The sequence below is a fragment of the Heteronotia binoei genome, chromosome 14 (genome assembly GCF_032191835.1).
Source record: "Heteronotia binoei isolate CCM8104 ecotype False Entrance Well chromosome 14, APGP_CSIRO_Hbin_v1, whole genome shotgun sequence".
Classification (NCBI taxonomy): domain Eukaryota; kingdom Metazoa; phylum Chordata; class Lepidosauria; order Squamata; family Gekkonidae; genus Heteronotia; species Heteronotia binoei.
The window spans coordinates 30,474,586-30,493,216 of NC_083236.1; positions in this window are offsets into that span (position 1 = coordinate 30,474,586).

Consider the following 18,631-nt stretch of genomic DNA (forward strand, 5'->3'; position numbering starts at 1 on the left):
TAATGATGGATCTTTGAGTTGTTGGAATTAGGGCACAGCTGAAGTTTAGTGTTGGCTTTGAACTTCCTACTTGGAGAGAATGCATTGTGGTGCTCTAGTTTTTCATACTGGGGGAGAGAATGTCAAGACTTGGCATATGGAGGGGAAAAGTCACCTAAGGCCAGGGTTGCCTTGTGGAGCGGTAACAAAGGATTCCTGCTGGGATAAACCGTAAGGGCAAACTGAAGCCAGCCATCACACCAGCAGGGCATCCTGGTTCAAATGAACTTTTATTAATTGCTGAGTTTCAAGAGGGTTTTTAAATAATCATTGAGGCACCTATTATTTTCTGCACTTGTAACTGAGGCTAGTGAATTCTCAGAGAGGCTGTGCCCTGTTATAATGGGCATGTCCATCTGATGGATAAAATAGTGCTAAATGTTTATAATATGTCTGATAGTGTCCACTTAAATTAGTGGTGGCAATTAATGGCAGCATCCCAGAGAAGAGTCTGAAGCCACAAGAGGATTGGTTGCTGAAACTAAGCAGCGGAAGAGACTGCTTAAGAGGCATGTTTGCTGCTTTGAACTTTTGGGAGGAAGGAGGGTGTAATACTATAATCAACGTGTACTGGGATTTGCCTTCAAACCCTTTTTAAAAACCCCACTTCCTTAGTTCTTGTTCTTCCTTGCAACTGGCCCTGTAAAGTGCATCATTCTCTGCCAGGAATAGCTTTCCAAAACTGAGAGTTAGCGATGTCTTTCTTCTAAGGTGTCATAGCCAGGGATATAAGTAACTTAACATTTCTTACCAGTGCCATCTGTTTTTTGAGGGGAGGGACCTTAAACCAGAAGATGTGAGACACCATTTTGGCTGTTTTCTTAGTACATATACTGGCCTGTACCAAACTTCTTTCATTGACAAACAGAGCACAAAAACCTGAATAGAGGGGCTGTGGCTTAGTAACAGAGCATCTGCTTGGCATGTAGAAGGTCCTGGTTCAATTCCTGGGATTTCTGGTTACAAGTTCCAGGTAGCAGGTGAAGGAAGACCATAAGATACTGGAGAGATACTACCACTCATAGTAGTCTTGATAGACTAATGGCCTGATTCAACATAAAACATCTTCATATGCTTCTTGTGTTCATGGGATGGGGAAAAGGAAGTACTTCAACCCATGTGTAATCACAGGGCTTTTTTGTAGCAGGAACTCCTTTGCATATTAGGCCACACATCCCTGATGTAGCCAGTCCTCCTGGAGCTTACAGTAGGCCTTGTACTAAGAGCTCTGTAAGCTTCTGGAAGATTGGCTAGACCGGGGTATGTGTGGCCTAATATGCAAAGGAGTTCCTGCTATAGAGAAAAACCCTGAGTAATCATATTGGGAAATTCATTGCCAGTGGACTTAGCAATAGCCACAAGGAAGCCATCAGTGGGAACTTCCATATTTAGAGGCAGTAAACCTCTGAATACCACTGCTAGGAAGCAACATGAATGGAAGACCTTGGGCTCTATGACCTATTTACTGGCCTTCCAGGCAACTGCCATGTGAAAAAAAGATGTGGGGAATCAAACCCAGTTCTCTCAGATATCGCACACTTAACCACTGCACCAAACTGGCTCTAAGCTGAGTTGACGTGAACTAGCTCATAGATTTTTAGCCTCAGATCACACATTTTTGTTTTAGCTCAGGAAGGATGACCCCAGAGCACACTAATTTATGCAGTAGCTCACAACTTTAATACCAGTAGCTCACAAAGTAGAATTTTTGCTCACAAGACTCTGCAGCTTAGAGGAGACTTTTGAACTAGGCCCTATTTTAAAGGTAAGAATATGCAGTGCCATGCAAATGTTCTTTACATTTCCAGGAAGATTCTTTCATTAAATCTAATTCTGGCCAGCACGGTAGGGTGACCTCTGCTGAGAGTTGTGAGGGGATCCCCTGGTCTGAGGCCATGACAACTTTACAGTAATAATTTATTATTAATAATACATATTAGATCCAATAGCACCTATTCCATACTTGTTAACTGCTAATGCAATCTACTGTTGTCTGCTGGAGGAAAGCAAAAGGTCTTCCACAACTGTTTTTTTGAAACAGAGGAGAGCTCTTTCACGGGGCTCGCTTAGTGAACTTGTGTTTTCCTCTTCAAAACATGTGAAATGGCCTTTGTCAATGCATCTGACCACTAAACATGCTATGTATTTACAAAGATGAAACATGAAAACTAAAATAATAAATTTGTTCCATGTTTAACTGATCAGAGTTTCTTGTTTGTTATTTGGAGGGGGGGAGAAACATGGAGTTATAGTTGTTTTTAAGACCTACTTACAAAGTAACAGTAATAAATCCTAATATGTTCAGTGAGATTCACTCCCAGGTATGCATATTTAGGACCGGGGTGGAGACTGCAGTCTAAGAGAGCAATCCTAAAGAGGTCTAGCCAGAATCCTGCTCAGGTTAATTCACTTGCACTTAATCCCAGGCAAGTGTTTTTAGGATGGTACTATTCGTTTATAAGTGTGTCCCATTTTTAAAAGTTTGAGAACTGTTGCCCATAAGCCTTGGAAATGAGAAGGATGAACTGGTTTAATAGGTTTTAACAGTGATTCGTTGGCTTACTGTGCAAAGCTGATGTTCTTTTACACCATAAGCCACTTCAAGTTTTAGGGAAGGTATGGGCAAATGATCATTTTTCAATAAATATATAGATATTGATGAGAACTTCCATTAACTGTAGAAGCCTGGTGAGCTGCTCCGTTGGACCTCTCGAGCATAGGCCAGTAAAGAAGGAACCACCAGAGGGTTATACAAATTATGCCTCCTGTTGAGGATGGAACTGCATGTTCCATACTGTTTTCTTATTCCTTTGCTAGTTTTTTTTTCCAAAACAGGATGCAATTGCTGGGGTTGCAGTTTTGAGAGGGAAATCAATGTGTGTGGCAGAGGGAGAGAATGGTGTGGCTTTTCCCTTAAAATGAAGGCCTTGGCCTCTATGCCTTGTTGTTAATTCTCCAGAGTAACTGGCTGGGCATGTGTGAGACAGGATGCTGGTCAACCTGGAGCCGGCTACCTGAACCAGCTTCCGCTGGGATTGAACTCAGGTCGTGAGCAGAGGGCTCAGACTGCAGTACTGCAGCTTTACCACTCTGCGCCATGGTGCTCTTATAAATTGAGATGAGAAGGAAAAAGGAGAAGACAACCGTAGATTTATGACCCTCAGAGTGGTCACAATCTCCTTTACCTCCCCCTCCTCCCCCCACACACATAACAGACACCCTGTGAGGTGGGTGGGGCTGAGAGAGCTCTCCCAGAAGCTGCCCTTTCAAGGACAACTCCTATGAGGGCTACAGTTGACCCAAGGCAATTCCAACAGCTGCAAGTGAAAAAGTGGGGAATCAAATCCAGTTCTCTCAGATAAGAGTCTGCACACTTAACCACTACACCAAACTGGCTCTCTTGTATTTGCTTGGTTATTTACTGCCATTCACAGATCTCTCACATGATACGTCCAGTCTCAGCTATAATCATAGTACTTATGGTACTTTTGCACCTTGTCTGTTTCACCTGTATCTGAAGAAGTGTGCTTGTACACAAAAGCTTATACCTAGAATGAAACTTTGTTGGTCTTAATGGTGCCACTGGACTAAAACTTTATTGCTTCAGAACAACACAGCTACCCACCTAAATAAAACAGCGTGCATGCACATGAAAGCTTATACCTAGAATTAAACTTGGTTGATCTTAAAGGTGCCACTGGACTCCAACTTTGTTCTGCTGCTTCTGACTGACATGGCCACTCCACCTGAATCTGTTAGCTAGTTGGTTGCCCCTTTGAACCTGTACCACCATACCATTTTAGGTAACAGCAAAATGAAAAGCATGAACATGTACAGAGTGTGCATTCCTTGGCAATGTTGTCTCTGGACTGCACACAGGACAAAAGGCAATTTTAAAAGGCCTCTGATCTTCATGTCCCCTCCTCCCAATCTCACTTTCCCCCAATTGAAAGTATGTTGAGCCCAACAAAGGCCTTGCAGCCTGACTGTTACCACACTGAAAGTGGATGCAGCCAGGGAGGGTCAAGGACTATGCTTTTTTTCCAACAGACACCAAACATATTTAAGTATTGATGTGTTCTGGATATAAAAACCTTAGTAATTAATCTAGAGAGTCCAAAGATACAGCAAAAAAAATTTGCAGATCACTATTACTATTAATATCAAGTGTCCTCCTTCAGCTAGGGTTGCCAAGTCCAGTTCAAGAAATATCTAGGGACTTTGGGGGTGGAGCCAGGAGACATTAGGGCGGAGCCAGGAGCAAGGGTGTGACAAGCATAATTGAACTTCAAGGGTGTTCTGGCCATCACATTTAAAGGGACCACACATCTTCTAAATCCCTCCATAGGAAATAATGGATAGGGGCACCTTCTTTTGGGGCTCATAGAATTGGACCCCCTGGTCCAATCTTTTTGAAACTTGGGGGGATTTTGGGGAGAGGTACTGGATGCTATGCTGCAAATTTGGTGCATCTATCTAAAAAAACAGCCCCCCCCCCCAGATACCCGCGGATCAATTCTCCATTATTTCCTATGAGAATATGTCTCCATAGGGAATAATAAGAGTTCCCTCCCCTCTTCCCATTCTCTCTCTCTCTCACACACACACGCTTAACTGTCTCTAGTGCAAGTGGGCAGCTGTGTTGGTCTGAAGCAGTAGAACAAAGCAGGAGTCTCTGGTGCCTCCACAATGAGGTCTGCAAAGTACAGGGGCTACGCTGCTCTTTTACACACAGCCACACACACACTTGTCCCAAATGAAAGCAAAACAAACAGAGGGGCTGCACTCTGACGAGGTCTGCTGTTGCTAACCCTTCCCCATGAAGTACTTCCTGCTCCAATTTAAAGGCACACACATTTTAAAACCAGACCTGTTTGTAAGTCCTGCCCAAGATCTAGAGGTACATGGTGGCTGTGGGGAAGGGTCTTCCCCCGCCGGCCAGCTGGCTGGGGGCGAGGGAAGCCTGTAAAACCAGGGAATCCCCCGCTGGGACCTGAGGATTGGGAAGCCTACCTTCAGCCCTCTAGGCTGTCCAGATGAAAGGATAAAATAACCACATTTCGTAGATCTCGGGTGAGAGATCTGTCCTTCCTGATAATCAAGCAGCAAAACAGCTTTTGTTGCAGTTTCCCAGAAACATTATCAAAGTTCTTTCCCCACCCCCTTGATGCAGGTCTGCTCAGGTCAAAACAGCTTTTCCTGTCTCCAGAGATATTCACATATATGTTTCCTGGGAGGGGAGAGAAGGGGGATGTTTATTTATTTATCCATTCTCTGCTCTGTAGCATTTGTAAGAAGGTAAAAAAGATCATTACACACCTCTGATTTCCTTCTTGGCAGCTCAGAAGAAAAAACACACAGAGGGGGGAGTTTTACCGCTTCACATGCCTTTGAAAAAGATCTAAACTCAAAGGAGTTTGTCACTTTGCCTGGCATTGGTTGCTGTGTACTGATTGCCCCCGGGGGGGGGGGGCTCAGCTCCCTCAAAAAAATTCAGAGGGGACTGGAGCCCCTCCGTAAGTCATGCCGATGATAGAGGTGTAAGGTGGGAGGAGGAAACAACCAGAAAAGAAAAGCCAGGGATCAATGAATATAAATGCACTCAAACATACTTGGAATGCTTCTGCACAGGGATGACTCCCTGTTCTGCTCTGATTCCCATGAGGAATGCAAAGGTATTCACAGTGGCAAGGGTGCCTTTACACAGAGATTTATTCTGTGTTTTACATATGAACATATGAAGCTGCCTTATACTGAATCAGACCCTTGGTCCATTAAAGTCAGTATTGTCTTCTCAGACTGGCAGCGGCTCTCCAGGGTCTCAAGCGGGGGTTTTTCACACCTATTTGCCTGGACTCTTTTTTTTGGGAGATTCCAGGGATTGAACCTGGGACCTTCTGCTTACCAAGCAGATGCTCTACCACTGAGCCACCGTCCCTCCCCTTTACCTTCCTGTCTGCCATCTCCCCCACCCCAAACAAGTTTATTGCCATTTTAAAAAAACTTGGGCAGCATGCATATTGCTGTAATGTTAAAACGGTACTATTGATCATTTTGTAAAAACTTGGCAATAAGTCTGGTGGAGAATGGGGCCAACTGTGGGATTTCCTTTGGGTACATCCGGGGGGGGGGTGTTGGTAGAAAAAGCCCAACAGGAACTCACTTGCATATTAGGACACACTCCCTGGCATCACCAATGTTTCACAGAAAGCTTTTTTTGTAGAAAACGCCCAGCAGAATCTCATTTGCATATTAAGCCACATCCCATGATGCCAAGCCAGCCTGAACTGCATTCCTGTAAGGTCCTGCTCAAAAAAGGCCCTGGGTACATCCTTCCAAAAAAGACTGTACCAAAACAACCTTGAGAAAAATTATAGCAAAGCTGGAGGAAACTGGTGAAAAGTCAGTGGAAGCACAACTATTGTGCAGAAGCTACAATTAAATCTGCTGTGATGGGGGGCGGGGTTTCACACAGAAGCCATTGTAGGGGCAAGCCAGAGGGATCTTATCATCCCTGTGCCGAAAGATCTGCACTTCCTGCCCCTTTGCTTCTAGGCACAATTCAAAGTGTTGGTTCTCACCTATAAAATGTCTCACAGGGGACAAAATACTATCCAGTTTACCTGTTAAGATAATCCACACCAGTCCTGCAGTCTGTGCTGCAGCCTGCAGAAGTGATGTGGGCAGTGACTAGAGACAGGGCCTTTTCTGTGGTGGTGTCACTGGAATGCTCTCTTCCTTGAAGTTTACTTGACACTTACCCCAGGCTAAAGCTTTTTTTACCCAGGCTTTTAACTTAGGGGTTTGACCTTTTAAATTGTTTTTTCACTATTGGCTTCTAGTCTGAGGACTATTATAAGGCTCATTTAGGCTGCCAAATGTTTTATGCTTCTAGAGTTTTATTGGCTGGCTAACAGTTGCATATTTAAATGTTTTTAAATTTATTTACGATTTTATCTGGCCTTATTTTGCAAGTCACCTTGAGCAGGTCTCTGAAGAGGTGGCATAGCCATGTTTTAAATAAACACCTACATAGCTCCCCAAAGTCTTAGACGGAGGGGGTTTTTCCTGCATCCAGAGCCGGCCCTGCCATTAGGCAAACTAGGCAATTGCCTAGGGTGCTGGCCTTCTGGGTGCGCCAAATTGGGCAACCCCATGTGACTCAGTGGTGTTATCAGTGCAGGGGGGCACCAGAAGTTAGCCTTGCCTAGGGTGTCACACAGTCTAGGGCATCTGTTACCTGCCTGCATCTGTTATCTGACATCCTTTATTAGCACCAAAGACTGAACTTGACAGTTTCTGCAGGAAAGACATGTACTCTGCCACTGACTTATGGTTCTTCCCCTATGAAGTGACCAAGCAGAAAAGGTAACTTTCTCACCTGGATTAACAGCTGGTGAATGAACTCAGTTGTTCTCCATTTGAACCTAGACAAATGTGTGTCCAGTTGGTAAGCAAATCCAGAGGGAACAGAACAGCGTGAGAAGCTAGTTGCATTGGCTGAGACAGACAGCCATGGCTGCCAAGTTGGAAAGTGGATCTAGAAACATTTCCCTACCCCAAAGGGAACATGTGACAATGTAGGAGATTGCCTTCAGGTTTTAAAGGTTTAAAACTCATAATGGAGGCTCTCATGAAGTATGGCATAACAAACACTGAAAGCCCCACACAACAGTAAACCATTGTCTCACTCGCTAATGTAAACAGATGCTGCAATAATGGGTCCTCTTCTTGAATTTGTGGCAAAGCTTCAGGCATTCTTAAGCAATTACATCTTAGACCTTGAGAACCCATATCTACTGAAGAGTCTTAAAGTTTAGCATGCTAGGTTCTATAAAGCTTAGAACATGTTCAGTTCAAAAACAAGATGATTAAGGAGGAGGGGAACATGATTGCAGTTTTATGCATGGGTTGGAGAAAGTGAATAGAGAGAACTTCTTCTCCCATAGAACTAGAACTTGGCAGTGGGAGATGGGGATATCTAAAGATTTTGATGAGGAATTAATGCAGGATGAAAACAAAACAGTCCTTTACTCAACAAGTAATTGCATGATGGAATTCTCTGCCAATGGATGTAGTGATGGCCACTAGCACAGATGGCTTTAAGAGGAGGTTAGGCATATTCGTAGAAGGGAGCTATATCAATGATTACTGGCCATGGTGAACAAAGGGAACCTCCATATAAAGAGGGAGTAAATCTCTGAATATCAGAGCTGGGAGGCAACAAAGCCTTATCCTTTGTGCTTAGTTTGTTTGTCCTCCAGGACAACTGTTTTGGCTGCTTCATGAAACAGGATGTTGGACTAGATGGACCACTCATCTGATGCAGCAAGGCTCTTCTTAAGTTCTTAAAGCTCACTGAATCTGACTGGCACATTCAACTTATACATGTGTAGGCTCTATCCCTACATATGGGAACCCCGGAAAAGGCTGTTGCTGATTGAAGTGATTATACCTGTGTATATGAAGTTTGTGCACGTGTTGGCTCTATGCTGACAGACAGAAAAGAAGGCCAAGACCAATGGTGCAAAATAAAGTGAAAAGTTGCCCAGTTAAAATTTCCCCAATTCCCTTTGCATTTTGCCAACATGCTTCTTCAGGCAAATCTGTAATATATAATATGCACGTATATTACTGAGATCTCATAACTAATGGCTATTTGATTAAAATTAAATAAAGCATTGTGTTAGCCGCCCTGAGACACTTCGGTGCGAAGGGCGGGGTATAAATCCCAATATAAATAAATAAATAAATAAAAATCACATTACAGTACAATATCAAAAGAAACACAAAACTGCTGGGGACTATTATGTCCTTAGGATAGCATGCAGTTTGTGTATGTCTTGGCTGAATGCATGCTTAGCCTGAATGCATGCAGGCCAGAGTGTGCATTTACACACACCTCTGTGCACACTGCCTGCACATGGTTGTGTTGTGTACACAGGGCTATTACCTTTCTGACCTTATGCTATGTTCTTTACTCATACATGCCTGTACAACTTGCCTTCTGTGGAAGTTCTGCCCACCTGCACAGTGTACACTTGAGCCCTGTACAGGCAATTGAACTGGGAAGTAGAGGAAGGGGACTGGGATTGTGCCTGCTTGCCTTGCCCCAGACACTTGTGCATTGATGCTCCTCCAGAAGGATCTGTGTGTCCCTGAATGTGCAATCAATATCTTCCATGTTTGCAAGGTACAGAGTGTATTTCAGAGCTCATGCACTCCTCTGTTCATGTATGCCCCTTAAGCTGTGATGAACATTATTTATGGCAAGTCATTGCTTGGCATTTCAGTGACCAAGTGATGAGCAAACGTGTGTGAACTAGCCTACCTTGCAGCTATCAGAGGCACAGGTGCTCCCCTGACCTCTATTACCTAATAGCAACCTGTGAACCATTTCAGAAAAAAGAAGTTACAATCAACAAAGGACATGCTGGCATTTGTGTCATATGGAAAGGACCAAACAGTTCAGCATACTTTAAGATACAGTTCAAGATACTTACATATCAGAGTACAGCGAAGAGTTCTAACAGTGCCAAAGAGCCAAGCTTAGAAACAAAGCCCTTTTAAAACTAGTTATACTTCCATAAAAAGTGCATTCTCTGAAAGTGCTTGCAGGAATTCTTGGCTTGTTGGTGTTTCTTACCATTCTTGTGCAACAGCTGGCTAAATGTTTGGCTAAGTTAATCAGGGCTGCTCTAGGTTCTATATAAAAGTGGCATTGCACTAGCAAACACCAGTTTTGTAGTTTCTTATACAGTCAACACATTGGGCCTTTCAATGGAATGAAAAGCACACTTGCAAAATATCTCCTAAATACTTTTCCAAGACCGTGACAATGCTGAACAGTTGTGGTCAACTAAAAAATTGGTGGCATTAAAGATTTCTAAAAATTTTGTGAAAGTGTGGATTATTGTTTCAGACCCTCTTCTGCATATCAAGTGTTGGGGATACAGTTTTGAATCAAATTTTCATATTTTTGCCAGCAGCTTCCCAACCTTTGTAGAAAATGACATGTGCACTGTCTACATACATTGAAGGGAACAGTTTTCCCTATACAATAATTATGTCCATTCAGGAATGGTAAACATTGTGTGAAAATAGCCTTATTGTAATATACAAGGAGCTTGTGCACATTTTGGAACTGCTTTACTGTAACAGCTAAGGACATATGATCCTGATTGTCTTGTACTCTTCCTCTGAAGTCTGAAACTAAGAGACAGTGCAAAGTCTTTCACTTCCAACACTAATCTCATCTCATTTATGAACTCAGCAAGAGCTGTTAGATAAACCTCAGTTCTCCAGCACACCTGTGAGGTTTACTAGTTTGTATCCTGCCATTCCACTCAGCTCAGCTTGCAACTTTCCTCCAGCCTCAGGAGTTTTCTTTTGGCAGCAGAGACTCGTTTGAGCCTCCTTCCATTAGAGGAAGGCTCCTTGGGTGAGAGGAGGAACTTCAACTTGGCTGAGTGACATTGTAAGATACCAGTTTTTCTGCCCAGAAAAGATTTTAGAAGCTGTTCACCATTGTCATTTGCTTGAGGAAATGAATAGAACTATGGCTGGCTATACTGAATTTCTAACCATAAAACACTGGGGTAAAAAGAGTGGGTCTTCTTGAGCACAAAATGCCCCCTCAAAACTAATTTTATTTTCCTCCCTTTCTGTGCCTATTCTCAGCCTGCCATTTTCTTCTCACTGGTTGCAGGATCCCAAACAATCAGGGGTAATGTAGTGAGATAGGCAATATTAACTTATTGGTCTGTACAGATATGGACACTCCAAAAGCTTTCTGTATTATTGCTGTTTGTTGGCATGACTGCTTCTAGGAATACAAAGAGCCACAGTTTGGCAGTTCTCCAAGAGATGATGAAAAGCTGGTGCTGTAAACCATCCCAAAACATTTCCTGACCTGGCTCTACCTGCAAGGGTTAATGTGTCAATCCAGTGCTATGGAACAAGGCCAGACATGGTGGCATTGGGTGTGCCTCTGAGGTTTCTTTCAGGTTTTAGGGCACCCAGATGAATACCTAATATTTGTTATCACCTAGGGTTCTTTTTTTGTTCAGATGGGCAGGAAAACTAGATGGACTTGCCTAACCTGCTGTTGGGCAATAGGATATAATAGTAGCTGTATTTGTGTCCATTGCAGTGAAGCCTAACTGTTTAATCAGGGTGTGTGTAATGACTGTAAGGGAGTTTCTGGGTTCCGTTGCCTTGAGCTCAGCGGGGGTCCGCGGAGCTTGTCTCTTGCGGCCCCCCTGAATCAGGCTGTTGGAGAAGTGCCACAGACGTGGCACCTCTAGGGGAGACCCTGGAGGGGTTTCCTTTTGCATGGGGCTTTTGCAGAGAGACAGGGATACAGCGGTGGCTGTTCCTGTCCTTCTTGTGTGCTCCAGTGCTCCTCGGCCATGATCACCATTAAGGCAGAAAGAGGTGAACACCTGACCACTTGCTTTCTTTTCTGCTAACAAGCCTTTGATGCATCGCTTTCCTACCTCAAACACGGCAATTCTACCCCTCAAGTTTGCTTTTCATACCATCGGCTAATGGGTTGTTTTACATAACAACAAATGGGCCAGTTCAAAGAAAGGGAGAGAGGTGAATTTCCCCCCCCCCCACACACACACACTTTCCCGTGAATCCAGCTTCCAAAAGATAAAAAAAATAACTTTGAATGCCAACAACAATCTGAATTTGACTGAATATAGATAGTTAAATCGACCCGGATTATGATTGAATAAGTGATAGAGACTATTATTTGGTTATAATTTGGTCTGAACAAATGAAATATATTTCAAAGAGACTGGTATTTGTCATCTGAGTGCAACTGAAATGGCAACAATCAAGATATATGGCTGGTGGAGATTTGGAAGGATAGACTAACTGGATCTCTGAGTTACTTTCCAACTTTGATTATTAGACTGAGTTATTCTTTGGAGTAAAAGGACATCACAAAGCAAAATGTTTCATAAAAAAGATACAATGGATATCATATTTTCTCTAAAGCAGGACCTTGGTTTATTAACCAAGCAAATGGGAGCAAATGGGAGCTTTTATGTTGAAAGCTAGCGAAAACTTGAATCTACATGGGCAGAGTGACAAAGAGATCTTGGTGATGTCTGTGGAGTTGGAAATGGAAAAAGATCCATTGGGAAACGAAAAGAAGAAAACTAAAATGGAACCTTATGGCGCAGTTACTAAGAAGAACTGGAAGTTAAGGCTGTTTGAAGTTTTTTTGAGAGGATCTAATGGTGTGGGATTTATACTATCATTACTGAGAGGGGTGCTTGCATTAAGGAGAGAGGATGCACATTTCATCAAAAAAATCAAAATGTGGAAAACTTTCAGGAAGAAGGGATTTTAAATTGTTTCCCCTCTCTGTAGGTAACTGGATAATATGGAACTCTCAGCAAGATATGCGATTTTAAAAGGAAAAGTGAGATCTTTGGGACATATTAGTTTTGTTCCTCTCTGATTAATGTGGACATAAGAGCTAAAGGATTGAAAATTTATTTAGATAAACAAACAGTTAACTTGGATTAATTTTTAAGAAGACAGACAACACAATTATTTTGTAATCTGGTAGATATGCTCTTAATATGTTTGGAGAAATTGCTTATATTGTTTTGCTAATATGCTCCTTGTTTATCATTTTTCTTTCTTATCTCTCCACTTTTTACATTATTTTAAATTTGATCTTTTTCTCTATTCGTTTGAAATATGTAAGTTAGAAGGATAAAGAAATATTTGTTTCTTATGCCTATCTAAATGATGACATTGTTAAAATAACAAGTCAGTTTGTATTTTTAATATGGTTAAGCTTATCCAGTTAGTTCTGTGTTGAGACCTTGGTGATTTTTTTTAATATATATCTATGTTTGCTGAAGAAGAATAGTTCAGCCTTATATTTTAAGTAATAGTTTAGTAAAAAGTGTACAATGGAAAATGAAGACGGTAGAATATAAGGGGAAAACTCAATACTTGCAGGTAAAAAGGATTAGGTATTTTGTTTTGAGGTAAAAATGTAACTGATATATTTGCAGCTTTCTTTGTTTCTGATCTCCCACTCTGTATTTCCCCCTCCCTCTTGATGTTTCTGTACTTGTGCTTATGCTTCTTCTTTTTGTAGTTAAAATTAATAAAAATTATAAAATCCTGTAATAACTGTAGGAAGAAAAATTTATGCCTTGAAAGAAGCAGTTTTAGGGAACAGCACCAGGATGTTCAAAGGCAGCGTCCATTCTAAAAGCAGTATTGTTGCAAATGCCACCTCAGCCTCAAGGGTGCAAACTCGTTCCCTGAGGAGCAGTAGCTCCTTGCATCGAGCACACACCCAAGACTTCTGTCCAGTGGGCAGATAGTCATACATGCGACACTCAGTGCAAAACACTGGAAAGCCCCCACCCCCCTGTTGGCATTCTACCTTCACAATAGCTTTTTAAATATACAGTACTCCCTTTAAATCCTTTTGTGTTTGTGGCTCTCCTTCTGGAAAGTCTACTTACCTTATTGGGAACACAAGGAAACTAGGGATCCTGGTTCCTGGGCTTGTTACAGAGCCCCCAGGCCAAGAGCCCTTTAGCTTGCACCAAAGGCTCACGCCTCTGAAGCCTTATAAATGCAAAGAGGGTGGGGCTAGCAGTCTGCTCCAGGCAACACAGACACTCCCAATGAGCAACAATCACCTACAATCAGCAACAATCACCTACAGCCCACTCAAAACAAACAGCAGTTCCCTAGCAACCGCACAAACTCAGACTCTCAGCAACTTCCCCCAGCTGTTTAGAAAAGTCAGTTAAGAAAGGCAAACATTCACCCTTGCAGCAGCACACCTTTCCTACTCTCTCCTGGAGCTTAACTGTGCTCAGCCTCCGGCAAGGTGGGGCCTTATAAATGCAAAGAGGATGGGGTCAGCAGTTAGCCCCAGGCAACACAGACACTCCCAATGAATAACAATCACTTACAATCAGCAACAGGCCACTCACAACAAACAAACAGCAGTTCTCCAGCAACCACACAAACACAGACTCCATGGCAACTTTCCTCAGCTGATTAGAAAAGTCAGTTAAAAAAGGCAAATATCCTTGCAGGAGCACACCTTTCCTGCACTCTCCCAGAGCTATCTACCTTATACTGAGTCTGCCTCTTTACCTTCTGCTTTCAACTTTTCCTAGAATTACTGTCTTTTCCAGGGATTCTCGTCTTCTCATGATGTGACCAAAGGAAAAAAGTTTCAGTTTAATCATTTTTGCTTATAGGGAGAATTCAGGCTTGACTTCATCTAAAATTCACTTATTTGGGGTTTTTTGGGTGGTCCATGGTATCTGCAATTCTCCTCCAATACTGTGTTTCAAATGAATCAATTTTCTTCCTGCCAACATTTTGCACTGTCCGACTTTCATCTCCATTCACAGCATATGAATTATCTTGATCTCCAGCAATACTTGTTTGCACTTAAGGGTCTTTTCTGGTTCTTTTATGGCTGCCTTACAAGTCTCAGTCTTCTGGTTGCAGTCTCCCTTTTGGTTGATGAACCTCAGAGTAGAGAATAAGAACTAGATTTTCCAACAGGAAACCTTTCACCAAAGTGCTTCTCTCCAAAAAGTTCTTTCCCCACAAGTGTTAAAAGCATTTCTCCCTCCAAAAATATTTGTTTTCTTCTCTGAAGTGTCTTTCTCTCCCCACCCCCCAGCCAAATAAATATTTAAGAGAGGATTTTCTCCTTAGGCTTTACTTCTGTCTGCAATCCTGTGCCATGATTCTAGGTAAAAACCCCTCCTACCAGTTAACATGGCAATCCTGATTGTAAGAGGTGGCAATATGATCCGAAAGGAAGGCTGGAGAGGTTTTCTTTAAACACATAGTTTAAAGCAGGGGTGGCCAACGGTAGCTCTCCAGATGTTTTTTGCCTACAACTCCCATCAGCCCCAGCCAGCATGGCTGATGGCTGGGGCTGATGGGAGTTACAGGCAAAAAGCATGAGGAGAGCTACTGTTGGCCATCCCTGGTTTAAAGCACAAGAGGCGCTTTACAGTCTCTGAATTTTATTTCACCTCATCTGAACTAAGTGGATCTTAATACATAGTTCACAAAAGGATAACATCTTTTTTTTCTCTTGTAACTAACAGCAGGAAGGAAAGTACATTGCGGATATAAGCCCCATAATATAGTTGCTTGTTTGAGGATGAACTATGACGTTCTTTCATTTTAGATTAAAGACGGCAGTCACAGGTGAATAAACAGCCTTATTTAGAGTATGAACAAAGGCCGTTTGACTTTTCATTGAAATGCCAGGCCAATTTGCTTTGCGCTACACAAAAGATAACAATGTTTGTTAAAATGATGAATTGAGAATTATGACCTGGTTCTACAGAATCTTGTTTTTACTCTTCTCCTTCTTTTGTTAATAATGGAGTTAATTTTTAAACTGCTCTGGAGGATCTCATTTGGTAAGCATGGATACAATCTTCCCAGGTGGGAAGCATGAGGGCATTTCCTTGCTTGCTTCTTACATGCACGTTGAAAGTGCCCTAGTCACTGTCCTACCATTCATTCAAGGAGCTCAAGGCAGCATTCTACAGTTCTATTCTTCCAGGGAGTTCTCTATGAGAAGGAACTGCTCTTTATATATGATGAAACATCAGCAATGTAAGATACAGTCTAGGCACACCTTTGTCACCTCAATGAGAACTAGGTTTTTGAAAGATGAAAACTCCTTATTACTTGCAAATTTTTGTGGCTCCTTTGTTTAAGCTAAGAGACCATAGCTTTCAAATATCTCTGTAAACCCACTCTTGTGTGTGAAAGAATAGTGGTATCGTCGACATACAATAATAATGGAATTGGAAGATCGTTTAGCTTGGGTGGATGCCCATTTATGGATTTAAAGAATTGTGGTAAGTCGTTTTAAGAAAATATTAAAAAGATATGGGGCTAGCACATAGCCCTGGCTTAACTCATTTAAAACAGATATTTTCTCCACCCCATGATGACTGGAATGTGTGTGGGTTATGAGATCCACTCTATTTTAATTGCCCTTTGAGTCAAAACGAACACATACACCCAACACCAAATTCCAGAGGATTATCATTTCTGTGAGTCTCTTGCTCTTCTAGAGTTTCACCTTTTGGAACAAGAGACCCCTCCCCCTCACAAAACACACCTTTCCTGCTTCTTTTTTAGATCTTAGATGATACAACTTGTCAGGTTAAATACTCATCAAAAGGCATTTAACTAGGAAAATATCTGTTTTAAAGGAGTTAAGCCAGGGCTATGTGCTAGCCCCATATCTTTTTAATCTTTTCTTAAATGACTTACCACGATTCTTTAAATCCATAAATGGGCATCCACCCAAGCTAAACGATCTTCCAATTCCATTATTATTGTATGCTGATGATACAACTATTCTTTCACACACAAGAGTGGGTTTACAGAGATATTTGAAAGCTATGGATAATTATTGCCAGATAAATTCACTTTCTATAAACTATTCCAAATCCAAGGTTGTAGTTTTCTCTAAAAGCTGGCATCTGCAAAAATGGTATATAGGTAAAATGTACTGGGTTCAAAGCATGAGGACGTCCAAGAGATAGTGAGTTCAGCTCTTTATTCAGTGATTCAGCATAGTGAGATAGGAATAGAACTGTCTGGCAGGACCAACGGCCCTGCTTATATGCATGCAAACCTCCCCATCCAAAAACCCATTACCATTACACAACTGTAGGTTAATAGCTGGCCTAACGATCCCTGATGGGCCTCCTTCCTGAATCCAGGTGGCTATTGTTTTAGAGTCTCAAGCTCAGCCAAGTCTCTGTTGGCCCTAAGGCCAAACTCCAGTTCCAATACATAACACTCCTCCCCCCAAAGTTTCCCAACACCTAACAAACATAGTCTTTAAGATGTGCTGGTTTCCGTCATTCCCTGTTGGACCGATGAAGCCCCTCAAGTGTGGCTGAGGAGTCTGGTTCCCTTGTCTGGACTGCTGGTGCCGGGCTGCTGGAATGCTGCGGTGGTGTAGCGGTTGAAGGGTCCCCAATGTCGAAGTGCCAGCAGCACTCATGCAGTCCCAGACCATGACATTGCTACAGAGGTTGAAGGGGTGGGGGGTCAGCCTGTCAGTGCTCAGACCATACACCGCACGCTGCATCAAATTGGTCTGCAGGGCTGTCATCCCAGAAGAAAGCCTCTTCTAAAGATGATGCACAAGAAAGCCCGCAAACAGTTTGCTGCAGACGAACAGACTAAGGACACAGATTTCTGGAACCATGTCCTGTGGTCCTATGAGACCAAGATAAACTTATTTGGTTCAGATGGTGTCAAGTGTGTGCAGTGGCAACCAGGTGAGGAGTACAAAGACAAGTGTGTCTTGCCTACAGTCAAGCATGGTGGTGGGAATATCATGGTCTAGGGCTGCATGAGTGCTGCCGGCACTGGGGAGCTACAGTTCATTGAGGGAACTATGAATGCCAACATGTACTGTGACATACTGAAGCAGAGCATGATCCCCTTCCTTTGGAGACTGGGCCGCAGGGCAGTATTTCAATATTATAATGACCCCAAACACACCTCCAAAATGACCACTGCCTTGCTAAAGAAGCTGAGGGTAAAGCTGATGGATTGGCCAAGCATGTCTCCAGACCTAAACCCTATTGAGCATCTGTGGGGCATCCTGAAACGGAAGGTGGAGGTGCACAAGGTCTCTAACATCCACCAGCTACGTGACGTCATCATGGAGGAGTGGAAGAAGACTCCAGTGGCAACCTGTAAAGCTCTGGTGAACTCTATGCCCAAGAGGGTTAAGGCAGTGCTGGAAAATAATGTTGGCCACACAAAATATTGACACTTTGGGCCCCATTTGGACATTATCACTTACGGGTGTACTCACTTTTGTTGCCGGCAGTTTAGAGATAAATGGCTGTGTGTTGCGTAATTTTGAGGGGACAGCACATTTACACTGTTATGCAAGCTGTAGACTCACTACTTTACAGTGTAGCCAAGTGTCATTTCTTCAGTGTTGTCACATGAAAAGATATACTTAAATATTTACAAAATGTGAGGGGGTGTACTCACTTTTGTGACATATTGTATATTCTAATCCCCTGAGAGAGCTGTTTGGAAATCTTTCTCTCCTTCCTTGTAACCTAGTAACTGGAATTGATTACCGTTGCCTACGGAAAGATAATGAAATAGAAATCACAAGGGCTGTTAGTAAATTTCTGGAGAAGTCCATTAAAATCTATGCGGGGCATGTTTCATTATAAGTTTTATTAGTTTATTGTTCTTAATCTTAGACTGTATATCTTGTCTGTCCTTATTTCATGTTATGCCTGAGTATGCCAATAAAAGGTATGATAATGATGATGATGATCTTCGATGGCCAGGAAGAATAACAACAGGGAGCCAAATGAACCACGGTGTTGGAGTCAGACAAGTGACATCTGGATTCAAATCTCAGCTCAAGAATGAATGTCCTTGTTGGACATCTCTAACTCTCAGCCTAACCTACCACATAAGATAGTTGTAAATGGGGAATAATTGACATTTATTTTAAATATTTCTATGCAACCTTTTTACCCAATTCAAGATCTCC